This window comes from Argiope bruennichi, chromosome 10, assembly GCF_947563725.1.
Source record: "Argiope bruennichi chromosome 10, qqArgBrue1.1, whole genome shotgun sequence".
Classification (NCBI taxonomy): Eukaryota; Metazoa; Arthropoda; class Arachnida; order Araneae; family Araneidae; genus Argiope; species Argiope bruennichi.
Window position 1 is genome coordinate 55,708,055 of NC_079160.1, and position 14,483 is coordinate 55,722,537.

Here is a 14,483-nt window from a genome sequence, read left to right on the forward strand (position 1 = left end):
ATTCATCATTAAAACAAAATACATCAATTACTATACGGCATTTAACTTTTTTCCCTCCCCTACAACTTAATTCCAAGATAAACCGTTTAGATTGTGACCTTAAATACAAAACATATCACATTCAATATTGAAAATGAGAAGAAAAACAAAATATTTATTCCAGATAAATTAGAGTATGTTATTCTGGCCAATCAAGAGTTTTTATTTAAGTCATATCGACATTTGATAGCATTTTAAGTTAAAGCCTTAACTTTATTTAATAATCATCAAGTAAGTTATTAAAACTATATATATTGCGTTAGAAAAGTTTTTCAGTTATAGTAATTGATTATTAGTAAGTGTGCAGTACTTTCAGCTTTCTCAATGTCATTTTCCTATAGATGGTCGTTTTTTCGATGACACGTTTCAATTTGCCACGAGTCTGCTGTTAAACACCAATCTTTATGTAAATCAAGCATCTACGAACATCTTCATTGGTCTTTGAATGCACCTGTTTGCTCAGACACTTGAATGTCATTCTAGACAGTTGTGCAAGCACTAGATAACATATAACTACAGCACAGTCTCAGAGAGCGATGCATGTCTCATCCGGAATCTCACAATGGATTATTAGTTCAATGGTTCCGGTTTCAGTGTTCAGTACAGATCAGATGTGCATACCTTCTATACTTATGAATAGTTACTAATGTAATCATTGAACTCTCCCTTGAACAAGATAAAGCTTTTCAGTCTTATCAGCTTTCTTGATGGGCAGACAACCGAATCTCCTTGAGCTGTACGGATATTCAATACAAGGTGTATCGTCATATATAATTATAAATGCAGATGTGTTTTTTTTTAAATTGTTGAAATTTCGTAAAATTTGATGATTTTTTCTGTGCATTGTTCTTTAAAATAAATATTTATTTGTCTGAAATATTTATTCATTAGAAAATATTGAGTCAAAATATAAAGTAGATCTTTTCATATAGTCTAAAGCTTTCATACAAGAAACCAAAATGATGGGAAAACAATTAAATTATAAAAAAATATATTTAAGTGCAAAATACCGTATATTTTCATCTTGGTAGTAAGATATGAAAATTTTACCGAAAATAATATATATATATATATATATATATATATATGTAGTGACGAGCGCCTGTTGGCGAGTGCCATCTGCTGGTTGTTAGACGGAGTTGACGCTGGTTAGACGAAAAGCAGATCAGACGGATCTGGAGGAAAGTAAAGACGTGTCAGATCAGACGGATCTGGAAGAGAGTGAAGACGAGTCAGATCAGACGGATCTGGACGAGAGTGAAGACGAGTCAGATCAGACGGATCTGGACGAGAGTGAAGACGTGTCAGATCAGACGGATCTGGACGAGAGTAAAGACGAGACGAGACGCGACGTATTCGACGAAATCTACTGAATGTTCAATTCTTTTATGTTAATGTATATATATTCTAAATGTCCTAATCGTCCTAAATGTAATTAAATGTGCGTTCTAAAATAGTAGTGATTTCTGAGTCCTACATTTATATAAACGATTTCACGCTGCAAGATATATCGTTATATATAACTATATGCACAAAAGTTTTGTTTTTGCTAAATTGTTGAGATTTCTTAAAATTGGACAATTGCCCCTCTGCATTATTCTGTAAATTAAATTTATATTTTTCCATCCTTAATTTGTCTTGTGTATTTATTCACTAGAACTACTGATACTCTCTTGCCATACATAATAAAGCTTTCATACAAGAAAAAAATTATCTGAAAATAATTAAACTATAAAAATAATATTTAAGTTCATCTCATCGTATGTTTCGATCTTGGCAGTAAGATATGAAAATTTTAACAACAAAAATAAAATATATTTAAGATTAATTAAAACACCAGATTTCCAATATAATTATTTGTTTAATATAAAATTAAGTATTAATGAAGATGTTAATGATTCCTTGATCATCCTTCTGAGAAATCGTTTGCAATAACAATTATTAATTCGTTCCAAAAGACTCCATTCTTTAAAAAAATTATAATGCTTATTTATACAATCTTCACGAACATATTTAACGTTTTTACTCACTTAATGAATGACTAATAACAAGAATCAAAATATAATTTTTCATTGTGACTCGAATATCGCTTTAATTGTTTAGTTTCTCGAACATACGAACTCTTAACTAGAATTCTTATTTACTCCCATTAAAACTGAAACCAACGAGCTAACACGCTTATCCGGCTTCTAACATATATTAACTAAGGATTCTCAGTTGATTGAAGAGCTCTTTCTAAACAACTGCAAAAGAAATTAAGTTTTAGTTATTCTCTCTGTAGTTTGATATTTGAAGAACAACTGAATAAATTTCTTCCTGATCACAACAGACTAAAACGAATCAATTGCGTCAGACAATAAGTCAATATCAAACTATTTATTTTTAAAGAACAGAGCATTTGTTGTAGAAAAGAAATATTTATATTAATGATTTTTAATCGAAGAGGATATAGGAAACATATTTCTCCAACGTAAAACTAATCAAATAACAATGATCTCTTTATATTCCACCGAATTATTACTGTAATTAGAATTAAATATTATGGTGATATTTCTTGATGCATTTCTCATGGGAATTGGAATGGATTCAGGTACTAATTGCTTTTATTCTATGAAAAGGTGCCTAACAATTAAACAATGTTTAAAAACATTTATATGTGTGATTACTCTAGCTCAAAGACAGTATTAATTATTCTTAAGATCTTCTTAATGAGTACTCTTAATTAGAATTTTTGATTACTTCGGCAGTATTGTGTCAATGCATTAACGTGTTTGTCTCGCTTCTTGGATAAACTGAGGATTCTCATTACATTCGAGTATGCATTCTTTATGATTGAAAGAAAGAATAAAATATTCTTAGATTATTTATCTCTAATTTGTCTTCTGAAGAAAATGAAAATGTTTGATGAATACAGACAGAACAAGATTGATTGTCTTAGACAATGGGACAATATTTTGAAATTGTCTGATTTCAGAGAAAGTGAGTTGCAATATTCGTCGCTGCATTTGGAAGAAGAATTTATGTCAACTGGCGTTTCTTAGTTATGTGTAAAGAAAACACACACACACACACAAAAAAAAATATTATTCAAATTAACTAAGTTCCCTGCGTTAATGATCTACCATTATTTTACTGAAAAATCGTTGCAATAACATTCAAAAATTAAAATATTTCAAAACGCATTTATCTTTAAAAAAAATCATAAAATTGCTGAACCATAGACATCTGATTCCAGGAATTCGAGAATTGTTTGTTTTGCTCTTTAAATGAATATCTGACACAAGACGCATCTTGTGAACCTGATTTATATCGTTTTTTTTTATCTCAAAGAACTATTGAAGTTTCAAGTTATTGTCAGATCTAAAATAGTTGTTAAATTTTCCTTTCTCTAATCTTTTAAAAATAATTACCAAATATTACCATTCTTCACGAATATGTTTGTGAAGAATGATAAATAAAAGTTTCTCATTTGACTCCAATGTGTATTCTATTTTTGTTCTTCCTCTACACTTGCAAAGAAATAAGACTTCGGTTACGCTCTTCTATAATTTCATGTTTACAGACAAGCGAAAAGAAAATTTGCTATTTTCATGAAAATATATCAAAAATTCCTATAATATATTATGAAGGTGTATCTAAAATATTTGATTATCTAAAAGACTAAAGGAATATCACTTAAATACTCGTTTCGAAGGATGGAGTGATATAATAATTTAAACATCAATTACCACAAAGACTTATGCTGTTGCTTTGAAAAACTCTTCATTATTACTACGGATTTTCAAATTGAAAAATTTAAATTGAATTCTAAAATTATTGATATTTTTATATAATAAGTGTAAAATAATGTTTTAACTAAAATACAACATTGTTTATTAGTAACAAGGATACTCTGGAAAAAGAAGAGGCATTGAAATCTGTCTTTGTTATACGCGTAACAAACTGGTTTTAGTCTTATATTCATTTATCTCTTTTCTCTTGGGGCAGGGGACACTCCAAATAAGCGGCTGAGTTTAATAATAGTTGTATAGTCATCTCTAAGGAAAAACAAAATTCTATTACAACTGACCTCAATATTCTTGTTTCTATTCGGGGCTACCAGTTATTCAGACACACCGTGCAACTCTGAACTTTGTACTATGTATTATAATAATATCTGTAACATTATTAAGTTCAATGAAATAATAAGAGTTTGAATACATAAATAAATGAAGGGAAATTATTTAAATCGAAAGAACAATGATTTTAGCATATTTATTTGATCCCGAGTTTCAAGACTCCTTCTAGAAAATGTTATATCTTGCCACAAACATTATAAAAACGGAGGAGCGCGCACGAGCATTAATTCTGCCTTTGAGCTGTTAATCGCTGAACACGCTGCAGAACTGCAATGGTGGTGCTATTGTTATTTAGTAAAGATTTGTTGGTTGCTAATTTCTGCAAATGTTACCTTCATGTGTACTTTGGCTATGTATTTTTTACTCTATTTTACGTTATCTTTTGGAATAAAATGTCATTAGTCATTATCAAGCTCCATATACATATTGCATCGAGCATTCACATAATTTCTGTAGCAAAACATATTTAATATTTCAAATATTAAATACTGATATTAAATTTCTTACAATTAATTATTTTCTGATCACTGAATTCAAAATTTACTTTAAGTTCTGAATCAAGATGAATTTTATTTCATTTGCTCAGATTATACCCACTAAAAGTAAATATCTTGCTCAACTAAAAATAAGGGAAGCTTTTCTTGTGAAACTATATCAGTTCACTATTTAAAATCTTTTTTTTTTCAGATTTTTTTTTTTTTGAGAAAGCATCATGGATTTAATGAAAAGATCTGAAATCTGCTGAAAACCGAAATATTCCCTTTATAAATATAACATATATTAAAGATATCGTCTTAGAGAACTTATCGCTTTCTTTATTACAAATTTTGTTCTATATATGTTCTTAGTATTATATTCTTACCGAGATTGAAAGAATTTCTAAAAGTCAATTTCATTTTAACTATTATTTTTTTTGCAAAAGAAAGGGGAAAATCCCATTTTAAGACCTTATTGTACTTATTGTAAGTTTTAAAAATTCATACATTTTTACTTGAATTTGTAAGAAATTCATTAAATTAATTGCAATACTTTAATAAGTTTTTATTGAAAGTATCTTAAATAAAATGTTAAAATCTTCTTTTCAGTCTTCAACAAGAATCAAAAATAAAATTTTCTTGTAAAGTATTACACTGAAAGAAACTTCATTAAAATTCAGCAAAAAAGTTTTATGAAAAATAATAGAAATATTCTCTTTTCTATTCAAAGGCATTTAAAATTACTTTTATGAGACATACATTAAATATTCATATTCCTTAGTGTCATCTTGTTTTAAAATTTGATATAATGTTAATATCTGCCTAATTCTTTTGTTCTTCAAAGAATTATTCAGTTTTTTTTTAATAATATATTTATGATTAAATACATTTATACTTGCTGTGAAGCAGATAGAAAATTGATTAAATAGATTTTTATCTTCAAATTATTGTGGAATATATACTTGAAAAACTACATGCCATTGACTTTTTTCCCAGTTCATTCAATAAGGAAATTAAATTACAAATTATTCAATTTAATATAGTCTGTGTGGCATTACTAATTTAATTAAAAGATAAATTTTATATGAGATAATATTACGCTTTTTACATCTAATTAAATTTCATAAATGTTAATTTGCTCCAACTCTGTCATAATTAAATTTATACTTTTAACTTATTTTATTTTATATAAAACATATTACAAATTTTTGTTTTTCAATTATTGTCAAGAAAAAGACTATTACAATTCTTTAAAGCATACATTTATTTTGGGTTGTTTAATTAAAATGCATGAAATAAAACATTGAACTTCTCTAAACTATTGCGTCTTCATTAAATTTGAATGAAATGAAAACTTTTGGTAATTTTAAATCTTACATAAGCTTTCAGAACTTTATAAATTTCTCTAAAAATTTTCAGGGAGAGTTTGGAAAAATTTTGGATTATTGGGAATCTGTACTACTATATCCATTTTTTTTTTATCTTATAGTGAATTTGTTGACATTTTTTAAAATCATATTTTATAAACAAGACACGATATTTATCAGTTCAAATAAGATATATTTTTTTTTCAGCTAAGATAACACAAACTAATGGGAGGGTCTCCCTAAAATTTTCTCGCACATTCATTAATTATCATTCCTTCTCCCTTAACATAAAACTATGAACCGTGTATAAGCCACAGACATCTTACATAGCATTAGCGAACAATTATTTAAAAAAATATTGGTCTTTGGCATGGGTTTAACAATTTTACTGAATCTATCATTGAATATTTATTTTGATTTAGTTTCCTTCGATCAGTAAAAAAACCCAAATGTAATACGGAATTACAGTTTTAGTCATAATATAATTTATTGGAACGAATGAATTATTGCGTTTACTAGAATGTGAAGTACAAATCCACAGATGGTGAACCCTTTGAGATATTCTGTCTAAAATCTGATAAGAATCTATATTTCAGATGCTACGCCTATGTACCAAAATGTTATTTATCTAATTCTTTGTATTTTTTAAATATCAAGTACACCAATAATCGAACAGATAAGAATTTCGTTCAAAATTTGATAAATATCTACAAATTCGGTCGTTAGTACTTATATCAAAATCCGTGTATCTTAAAGCGTATTTAGAGTTATGTTCTGAGACAGACATACAAAAAAAATGTGTTTTTCAAACTCAGGGAGGCTTGAAACTTGAAGATTCATCAAAATGTTGAATTCGAATTTTTTGATGACTTCCTCAATAATTAATATACAAGAAAATAAAAAGTTCAAAAATACTTTCAAACATGACCAGATGACGCAAGCAATAAATACTTTATCAGGCGTTACTATGGAAACCTTTGATATAATTTGAACATTTGAATCTACAAATACTTAAATAAATAAAAGACGAAAAATTGTGGCAAATATTTTAGAGAAATATGCAAATGATGAGTTATTTAAACACTAGAATGCATTAGCAAAACTTAGTAGTAATGTAGAATTCTGTAGTATAAGCATAATCTTGTTGCAAATTATCACCACAAAAATACAGGCATCTATATAATTGTATTATAATTCGATCTCTTCCCAAATAAGGAAGGGCATTTTGAATTTTAAGTTTTAAAATCAGCTGCCTAAAGTCGTTGATATTTAAAAATGTTGAAAAATTCTTGTCAAGTAAATATTTTCTGTACAGCAGCATCTCGGATTTCTAAACAAGGATTTTATGCTTTAAGATAAAGCATAAGAACATTGTATATATCGTGAAAATTTGATATTACTAAAATGAGTTACCTAAGTATTTAAAATTAAGATTGAAACAAGATGAAAAATCAGATGAAATAATAGCAAAGACTTTTCATTTATAAAGAAGTTTTGAATCTATTATCAATGCACAAATTATGGACTCGCTGAAATTGTGCAGGGAATGCCACTAAATAGTGAAAAGGGTGTGGTTGTCGTAAAACATTGAAGTGTTTTTAACAACTTTTTCTGTAATTACGAAGCACGGGCTTGCACGGAATAAAATGACTTGTTTTAAACGCCCGATCATTATTCATAGAAGCATGATTATTATTATTTTTTTTTTTTGCCTCTTCAGAAAGGAGGACATTTTTATACTTGAAATAACTGAGAAATATATAATTTAGATGCATTGTGCACTCCATATCTGATAAGTCACGCGAAAGTTGTGTTTGGAGGAAACTGCTTTTTAATTAGCGTTACTTTTAACCTTCTTCAAATCTGAAGCTGTTTTAAAGGAGAAGTGAAAAAACACCATGACATATTTGAAAAATGTTTTATTTTGTAATTCAGTAGTAAGCTACTAATTCGTCCTTTTATGTTATGGTTTTATTTTTAATTCAATTATAGACTATGGCGCTATTATGGGATATGCTATATAGTAACCATAGTGGCATACTAGCAGCTTAAAATACATAGCAAAAGGTGCGCCTTAATGCAACATTAATGGTTGTGTTGTCTGAATAAGTGGACGCCGTTAGTTTTTACATGTATAGCAATTTAACTTAAAATAACTATTTATAACAAGAAATACATTATTATATTAAAAGGACCTATTTTTCAAACAAAATCAATTAACGACATGTCACGTTGACATGTCATAAATATGCCACGTTGACATGTCAAATATGCCATGTTGACATGTCATAAACATGTCATATCAACACGCCTGTTACTCGTTATTTATATGATTAATTTGAAATAGGCCCAATTTTTTTATATGATATATATTAATATGTGATATATATTTATGTCCATTATTTAAATGTAAAAAAAAAGAAGAATATATTTTATTCCTTTCTTTTCAGAAGGTTTCTTCAATAAATCCAGTTTCAATATTCAGATATACTGATGGATGTTCAAATGAAAAACTTCTGTTTCAAAGAAAACCAGCCCATACTATTTGAGGCATTATAGACTGTAGATGCAGGATTTGCATAAAAATTCATTTTCAATACGTGAGGCGAAAATTGTTCAATTTTTCACATTTACGTTTACTTTATATCAAATATGCAAAAGGAAACTATTTTTGCCACCAGAAAAAAAAATCTTTTAAGATATTCTGATAATTTTTGAAATCTTTTGAATATGTCAGCCTGGATTTTAAAAATAATATTTGCATACTTGTATAAAACTTATTGTATGTATCTGAACATTTTGACTTGAAACTTCAACCGGATTGATTTTAAAATTTTTATTGCATTAATAATTAAATATTAAAAACTATCAAAATTAGACTTATTGGGCAATACCCTATGATGAAATGCAGTTTAAGAAATTTCTGACTTAATTTTATAAACCATAATAGAATGTTATGAAAAGAAATTGCTTAATGTGTTACAAACTCGTCTCATAAGTAAAATTTTTTAATGGGTTGCATTTATGTATTTTAAATATGTGCTGATATTCATGATGGATATTTTTGTTGATTAACATACTGATTTTGAAAAAAATTGTTTCCCCAGATTCGTATATCTGCCATGAATGTATATAACAAGTGAGAAGAATCTCCCCCATACTTTCTCGTATATTCTTTAATATAGATACTATCGCCCTCCCCTAACATAAAATTGTGTTTAGTTTAGTTTAAGTATATTAACGTCCCGTTGTAAAGTATCACTAGGGCTATTTTGGGATGGACCTCGTAATTTTTAACCAAAGTCAGATAACGAGGATGACACCTGAGCTGGCATCCCCCTCTTCACATCGCACCACACCAGCAGGAGGACGTTTTGCACTGACGGATTTAACGTGCAGACCCTCTTACACGACAGTTCTTCGATGGAATCGGGTCTCGAACCTGACATTTTACAGTTCACCAACCGAGACCTTACCACCCACCACCGCGGCCCCATTTAAAATTGTGACTCTTGTGTAAGGCAGCAAAATACTTTGAATAGTATTGGCAAACAATAGTTGCGAAATATTGATCTTTGAAATAAATCTAGCAGTTTATTGAATACGCCATGTGATCTTTGGCGATTTGTTTTGACGATTAGTTTATGTACTCCTTGCAGGCACCCTTCGCGTTGCTGGGCCAGAAGAAATAATTTTGGAAATATCGTTTGAAATTTGAAATAGCTGTCTTGTTCAATTACGAATGATAGAAAGAATGATATTTATTTTCTTGTCGTCAATGAATAAAATAGAAGTATAAATAAAATGCATTCTTTTTTTTTTACTTTATTATTCAAGTGCTTTAGAGTAGAAAATATTTTCTCATTGTATTTAGCAAAAAGAAATTTCTTGGCTGCCTGACCCTTAATCATCCAGTATACTACTGGCCACGTGGAAAACATGAATTTTCTAGGTTCAATCCGCACACTTGATGATTAACCTTGCGCCTTGTTCACGGTCATCGAGAATTCAAGTCGAATGGGGAACCGCAGTCGTTTGAAATCGAAAGGCACATCGGTGGTAATAATGGGAATGCGTGGAATGAGGCACATCTTCTGCAATCGACTTTCAGTTAAGAATAGCTGCTTCACTTCTTGCTTCATATTAGTCTTTCGATTTCAATGCGCGTGATCAGGTAGCATATAAACGTTGTCTTTCGATTCTTGACGCATGTTGATCTTGAGATTCTGAAGCATGTGAATTTGCAATTCGTATACATATGAAGCGATTTGTTTGTAAATTTTAGTGTGTTCAAAATAAATGTTAATAATAGCACTATGACTATACCTCTATGCAAGTGGAAGCAATAAATCAACAAAGTTTTATTGCAGTCTGATGAATATTACGGCAGCGTATAAAATACGAACAAACAAAAATTCACTTTTACATATTAGATTTATGTACTCTTTTAGAATTGTAATGCTTGATGTTCTTTCAGAATTGCAACGAAAAAAGATATTTGTGTATCTTTCGTGATTGACTAAACATAGAAAACATATTTACAATTTGTATTTTTTAAATAATACTCTGTTTAAAAAAATTAGATTGTGCAAAATTTTTTGTACTATAATATTTTTGGAACTTACTGCGAAAAACGCTAACATTTTATTAATTTTTTAATTAAAATTTCAAACCCGCAGGATTGGTCTTCCCAAAACGTTCTCGCATACTTTCTAATAAAACTGTTACCTCAGAGAATGACTTGCATGGCATTTGCGTACAATAGCTACGAAATATAAAATATTTATCTTGAATCAAAATTGCGTAATCCTTGGTTAATAGATGCAGTTAATAGATCCAAAAATAAATTTATTAGATTAGATAATTGTTCTATGCGTATAACCATCGCGTAAGTGCAAGAAGTAAGTTGTCCAAATTTCATCGCAATCGGCTGAACGGTACCGCAGAGCATAAGGTACGAACAAACAAAAATTCATTTTTATATATTAGATTAATACATAAGCTCTCAAAAATCATATTTCTATTTCCAACACCTTTTTTCAGAAGAGCATAAGGTACGAACAAACAAAAATTCATTTTTATATATTACATTAATACATAAGCTCCCAAAAATCATATTTCTATTTCCGACACCTTTTTTCAGAAGAGCATAAGGTACGAACAAACAAAAATTCATTTTTATATATTAGATTAATACATAAGCTCTCAAAAATCATATTTCTATTTCCGACACCTTTGTTCAGAAGAGCATAAGGTACGAACAAACAAAAATTCATTTTTATATATTAGATTAATACATAAGCTCCCAAAAATCATATTTCTATTTCCGACACCTTTTTTTACCCACTGTAGTTAATCGAAACTTCATGTTGAAATAAAATCATAATCCTAACATCATATACAAATTTTAAATTATTTAAATCTTTGATTTTTTTATCTATCGCATTCATGCATAGAAAAATGCTCGGAGGCGGTAAAATTTCTATCTTATTTGTTCAGAATTTCCTAAAAAATCTGTTACCTTGTTCTTATACACTCGGATAGCCGGACAGACAATGAATATATTTCTTACAATTTTCATGGCATTTTTGGAATTTAAGTAATTTATTTTTTCATAGGTTTTCTTTCATTTTTTTGCATACGCAGATATATGCATTTTATAATATTTGTTTCCTAAAAATTTCACCCAGAAATAAATTCTGTACTTTAATGTTTATATGAATAAAATATAAACATTAGAGTACAGAATGCTGTTATATCTTCAACCACTTCAGAATACTGTTATATATGTACCATGGTTATATCTTCAAGATAGATTGAGGTTATATTTTGCAAGAGAGAGTTCATCGCATTAGATCGATAACCTGCTGAGCTCTAGATATTTTCCGCTGTAAAATTCTTCACGAAACCAATCAAAATACCCGTTTAATCCATCTCATCCCCTGAGGGAGATATTTTTTTTTGTAAGTCTACTTTTTCCAGTGTGCTCAGAAGGATTTTCTTTTTACTGATACCCATGTATTTTTTGGTCTAGTGACTTGAAATCGACACTGATAAACCAGTTTGCAAAAGACAGGAATTTTAAGATCATAGACAGTGTATCTTAAGAAATTAATAATTTGTATTTCTGCTTTCGAGTAAACTAATGTATTTTTAGTTTCCTCGGTAGTAAATATAAATAAGGAATTACTCTTTGAAATTGTTCTTGATAGCTTTGCCTGCATATCCATAACAAATTTCTTTCACCGTAATAGAATTCTCGCGAATATTTGTACAGTTTCTTATTTTCTCGTATGCGTAGTATACAAAAAATAAAATATTGTAATTGTCAAAAAAATTCGAGCTTCAGACTTTGATGACTCCCTATGTTTGAGATCTCCCTGAGTTAGAAAAGTACATTTTTAATTTTGTCTGTCTTTGAATACAAGAACTCAAATTGTTATTAACTTGCTCTTAACAAACTTGTTAAACTATTCAAACTAAGTTTGATACATGAACTTAACAGTCGTCGATTTTTTTATCAAATTTTCTACGCAGTCTTTGAAATGAAATACACACAATTACAAATCCTCAAAAGAAATGAAATAGTTACAAAATATACATCTTTGGCGAGAATGTAATATGTTTGTTGAACCTATAATTCATTCACTGGCGGTTTTTTCGGCGATTAATTCTTAGTATTCAATTAATACACAAATAACCGAAAATAGAATACTTGTTTCGGTGGCAAACCAAAATTTGACGTAGAACTACAATTGCTTCACAAGATAATATTTTTAAATCAATTTAATGTTACGGATTTTAAATCAAAGCGTTTTAAAATTACTATGTTTACATGAATGCTAAAGTGCAGAGTGTCACACGGTACACATTTTGATATATTTGTTTTGAAATTTGCTAAGACATAATGTCACAAATACGTTTTTCGAATTCAAGGAGATCTGAAACATGAATATTTGTCAAAATCTCGAGGTTAAATTTTTTGTAAATTTTAAATTATAATATATTTGTGTTTCAGAAAGTAAAACAGATACAATTTATAAAAAATGGCTTAAGTACTTTTTTTCCTTGTGCAGTAAAACTTCTTATAGTCGCTGTAGAATTTTTTTAATTCTAAAATGTAATAAAGATAACGATTTCAAATCGAGTATAAAAGCAGTATTCTATAAAGGCAGTTCTAAAAGCCAAATATTCTATTTAAAATTAAGGAAAATTTCTCAGAATTTTGTAGACATTAATGAAAAAAAAAACTTATGACCATAAGTAATTTAATTTCTTAGAATATATGAAGAACTCATTAAGAATGATAATGTATTTCTACATTAAACACTCGATAAAAAACAACTACGGAAAATGTGCGCTTTGATTTAATTCTCGTCAAGTTTTAATACAATTCGAAACTATCCCAAATTTATTTTTATTAGAATAATAAAAATTAGCTGTAAGTGCATTTAGGTTAATTTCTCAAAACTTAGCAAAATGTAAAGATAAGAAAAAGCTCATTAAATAATTAGGCTTTCATTTTAATGCCATTAAAAGTGTTTAAAAATCTGTTTTTATGTTACAAATTTGCTTTATAAATGTATGCTTTTTCTTATAGGGTTACCAAAGATTTTGAAGCCGAAATGGTTTTATTGTTTTCAGTTCCATTTAAAGGACATATAGTTCACCATGAAAATAATTTGCTTTCAGGACTTCGAATTGTTTATCCTTTTGTGATTTTGACTACAAAATAGTTTTGACAAAAAATGCATGTAAATTTAAAAGACAGGATATCGTCCGAGATTTGAAATTCCTCATCAGTATTTCTGATTTTATGGAAGCATTTCTAATAAATAGAAACAATACGGAATGGCCAAAAAATATCTTTTCCTATTCGGAGTCATCTATAGATAAATTTAATTAAACAAATGAAACCCAAGTTCCATATGCATAATATGAAATGTATAGGAAGATAACCTCAACAAGAAATAGAGAAAAAGAAAGGGAATTGGCCAATACATACAGACTGGGCAAGTGCATTGAATATATAACCCTAATATGGATTAATCAAGTCAATATGATCGCATTCTAGCTGTGAACTCTGTGGTCTTACGGTTAGAGCACTATTCTGGAACAAGACTTCGAATCCAAGAACGATTGTTTACATTTATTTAATTTATATGTAAATTATTATTTATGTGAATTTAATGTATGTCAATTCCATATATGTAAACGTTCTCTCTGGTAAATTGTTCTAGAATATTCCCCTAGGTATATAAAAGGACTACAGCTCAATAAGTCTTCAATTGTAGGGCTGTCCGTATAAATTAGTAGGGCAAAATAAATCCACTTAGAAATTGAATTTCATTTCTAAGTGATAGTATTTTCTGTGTTTCAGACTACAATTGTTGAATGTATAATTTTTTGACTTAAATTGTTGTTGTAATTATTATATTCAATTTTCCGGCAGCAACAAAATCTGTTTTATTAGTGATTTTTTT

General features: G+C 28.7%; 1 protein-coding gene across 4 annotated transcripts in view; it reads right to left on the reverse strand.

The window, feature by feature from the left end:
• Positions 1–14,483, reverse strand: part of LOC129989389 (synaptogenesis protein syg-1-like) — a 223,882-nt gene that overhangs the window by 45,461 nt on the left and 163,938 nt on the right. The gene's annotated exons all lie outside the window — the stretch shown is intronic.